This window comes from Curcuma longa, chromosome 14, assembly GCF_044706935.1.
Source record: "Curcuma longa cultivar G26 ecotype Majalengka, Jawa Barat chromosome 14, ITB_CL_G26_1.1, whole genome shotgun sequence".
Lineage (NCBI taxonomy): Eukaryota > Viridiplantae > Streptophyta > Magnoliopsida > Zingiberales > Zingiberaceae > Curcuma > Curcuma longa.
In genome coordinates this window covers 1,053,172-1,057,408 of record NC_133874.1, presented here as the reverse complement: position 1 = coordinate 1,057,408, position 4,237 = coordinate 1,053,172, and the positions used below count along the sequence as shown (strand labels likewise).

General features: G+C 35.4%; 1 pseudogene; it reads right to left on the bottom strand.

Moving 5' to 3' along the window:
• Positions 1-842: 842 nt before the first annotated feature.
• On the bottom strand, positions 843-4,030 carry LOC141844707 (putative disease resistance RPP13-like protein 1; annotated as a pseudogene).
• Between the last annotated feature and the right edge of the window lie 207 nt (positions 4,031-4,237).

The following is a 4,237-nucleotide window of genomic DNA, read 5'->3' as shown; positions in this document are numbered from 1 at the left end:
TAAGCAAATGTATTCTTTAATGGCTCTCATTCCATAGGCAACAATTTGACATTTTCTTCTATAGGTGTAGACAATAGTTTAGCCCTTAGTAAACCTACGTCATCTAGAATGTCAATAGTGTACTTTCGTTGAGATATCGAAATCCGTTGGTAGACATAGCAACTTAAATACCAAAGAAATATCGTAATTGGCCAGGTCCTTGCTATTAAATTTGGTGACAAGAAACTTCTTGAAGGCATCGATTACATTGTCATCATTGCCTACTATGATCATGTCATTCACATAGATGAGTACGACTATGAAGGAATTACTAGAAACCTTAATTTGTGAAAAACATTTTAAAGAAATAGAAGGAATGGTAATATTTCAATATAAATAGAGAGCACAAATAGTAATTTACAATATGCAATATCATTCAAACAATATACACCGGAGGAAACAAATAAATAGCTTAATTAAGACTTACAATGTACAATTCAAAGCATTTTTGAAGAAGCATACACAAATATGTAGCTTACAGATTACAATACACAATCCAAAATATTTATTCTAAATACAAAGATAAATATATTTTTTTCACAAAAGAGAAGCTTTAGACAAATAAAACAGATGCAATCCTACAAACACTACTAGAATCCGAGGATAAATTATATATAGATTGAAGCAGTACGTCACCAAACACATACAAGATCTAGTGGAAATATATACCTTGGTCAAATTATACCAATTCCAATAAGCGACCTTCAAGTAGAAATAAAGAAAATAAGTACATTTTATTTATGATGATATTATAAAATCCATCATTAATTAGTTATTACCCTGGATCATAATGGAGGACACAATTAGCCATGAAAACTTGGTTGATCCTGACCTATCTCTTCGGATACATCCGGTAAAATTGATTGATCCTGTCCATAGAATAAAATAGTCATACAAGTTTGCTTTTTCCTACCAATATTGAAAGATATACAATAAACTATGTTAAGAAAATAGATGATAAGAGGACTTGCAAGGGTGATGAAGCTTCCAAACTCATCCTTTATTTCATATTTGTATGAGTCCTTATTGAGCAATAAGCGTCTTTCACGATCAATGCTATCAATACTAACTTTTGGAATTTGTTGAATGATGTGCCAATTTTCCTTCCCCTTACTGCAACTATCTAGTAGAAGTGAATTGCATTCCATGGAAAATGTCTGCAAATTGGCATTAATCAAGTTGGATGCCCACTGTGGAAGCTGTTGTATTTCAGAGGGGAAAACAACTTGAAAATACTTCAACATGCCAATCTTCTCCACATACTCCAAATTTGGACAGTTATTAATTTGCAAAGAGCTATTTGAGGGTAGGATGCTGCTTTTTAGCTTTGGGCAGTGGATGATTTTACATTCTTTCATATTAGGAAATAAATTGAGATTCCCTGCATGAACATCCTCGTTAGGTTCCACAACATCATGTGCCTCTCGCAATACCCACGTTTCCCAATTGAGCATGCTTTTGAATGCTAGATACACAAGTTTTGGGAATGCAAGTGTTCTGCAGCCGAAGAATTCAGGCCCAATGCTCCTGATTGCTTCTCCTCTTCAATTTCTAGGATTTTAAGATTGGGCAGTTGTCCCAATGGAGGGAGCATCGTACATGATGGAAAATTGATAAAACACAAAAATGTTAGGCCAGCCAAAGAATCAAGTACAGAAGTTGACATCATCCACTCTGGAAACTGTCGACCAGGGAAACTGGTGGTGATGCGAAGACCTTGCAGGTTAGGTGGAGGACTGAGTTGGTTGAATATCCTCTCCGCCTCTGCAATTTGCTCCTCATTGTGTTCATTATTATTCATTGTCCATCCAAGATTCAATCTCTTCAGAAATGTTTTGTCTGCAAGCACAAAGTTTCTATTTCCTGTCCTTGTCGCCCTTTCCAATTTATCCATCCGTAAAAATCTTAGATTACACAAATATTGCAACTCGTCCAAGTCACAACCTCCATGCATGTTGCTCATGGAGTCACAATGGCCGAGCAAAAATCCAGAAAGATGATTGAGATTTTTCAACTTCCCAACTCCCTTTGGAGCATGGGTGAGCAGAGTATCCTCAATTCGAAGGCACCTCAAATTGCTCAACATTGTGACGCCCTTTGGAAGTTCATGCAGTGATTCACACCCAGAGAGATTCAAAGTTTGCAGGTTTGTAAGACACTCAATGGATTCGGGAAACCTTCTAATCTTTGTTCGATCAAGACCCAAGTATTTTAGATGCAATAGTTTCATAAGAGAATCTGGAAGCCTGTCTATGGATGTATCACGGAAATCCAAGACCCTGAGACACTTTAAGCTTTCAAATGTATGGTCCTCTATTCGCTTGATTTGAGGGCAATTAACGAGGTGTAGGGCTCTTAAACACTTTTGCTCTATTATCACATTGGGAAGCAATAACAAATCGCCTTGGTTTGAGATGGACAAACGACGAATCTTTGTCAATGAATTTGTATTTGTGCATAGAGCATTATTAATGACAATACCTTCCTCTTCCATCAATTTCTCCCTAAAAGATCATAAAATATCATGCATAACAAATCTTGTACCTATTAAAAATATATGGTCCATTTGCAAAAGGTTGCTTGCAATAAATTCTTTGTAGTAGTCTTCTGTGACATCTTCCATCAAACTATTTGATCGTTCAATCACAAACCCTTTGGCCACCTACAATCGAATTATGTCTGATCGAATTGATATGGCACAGTAAAAAGTACAACTAAGAAAACACTGTTTGAGATGACAAGCTAAATCCTCATAGCTTAAGTATAAAGCCTTTGATAATTCGTTTTCTTTCCCTTTCATAAACCATAAATCACTTTCAATAACTTTTTCCCACTCCCTTTTAGTACTTTCTTTGCGGAATAAAACACCTGCGATCACTTTAATTGCCAAAGGAAGATCATCACATTTTCTAACAATTTCCAAACCAACTTCTTTCAATTCAAAAATTATTTGATCCTCCACATCTCCACAAACAATCTTTCTAATTAATTTCCAACCATCGTCTTCGCCCATTTTCTCAACATGGTGGACAAAATCAGCTCTCATTTCTGTTGCCACATCTTCATGCCTAGTGGTAAATAAGATAGCAGTCCTACAGGAACCATTCAAAATAGGATTTCTGAGCAAATCTCTCCATACACTTGGGCTCCATATATCATCCAACACAAGAAGTAAATTTTCAAAAAGAAGAAGAACAATTCTGCCTTCAACTTCTGCTCTACTTTGAACATTATCAGCATTTCCTCCTACACCTCTTAGTACTTGTTTGAGTAGCTCAATCTGAGAGTAATCCTTGGATACATGTAACCACACTTTATTTGAAAATTATTTTTTCACCATTTCATCGTTGAATATTTTTTGTGCTAGAGTAGTCTTACCTATTCCACCCATCCTAGAAATTCCCAACACACTACACCTTTTTTTGCTATGCTCTATCTCTAAAATTAACTTTTGGGCAGCATCTACAATTTGTGTCCCTACAATATCTGTCGCAACATGTGTGGGAGAGGTAGGAGATGATTTTTTTTACTGAGTTATCTTGGAGGCCTTCATTTCTGTGCTCTAATAATCTGGGTATAACACTGCTGTCCTCTTTTATTTCATCAAGTCTTTCATTAACTCTTTTTATTTGATTCCAAATGTTTCTACGAAAGTTGGAACACTGAAAGCAAGATGAAAGCAAACTGATCGGAGAGCATACCGCTAAAGAAGAAGATGATTGAGCTTTCAATAATCTTCCACCTTCAACCTTGCAAAGATCAAGTATGTCTTCTGTATCATACATGATATCTTGTAATTCCTTCACCCAATTGTTGATCAATGGATTTGTATGTCTTCTGTATTTTGAATATAGAGACTGATTCTTGATAATTTTCTATGGAGTCTCTTAATCTCTTCTTTAACGCCTAGCACTTTGCTTATCTCTCCCTCGATAAAATCGGATAGGTTGTCAATGTATCTTTTAACAAAAAGACCTAGGAACACTGCCATTCTTGAGACTTATGATCGAATCAACTCCTCATAATCAGAACAAAACTAAATTTTTACATGTTTGTACCAGAACATTTAATTTACTCGTACATTCTTATGCTTGGTAGGACATTCTGTTTCTTTACCTTTAGAAATTTAAAGAGAACCTTTATATTAGAACCAAAATGTGAAAAAAGTAACAAGAAAAGTTGTTAAGATATATATATT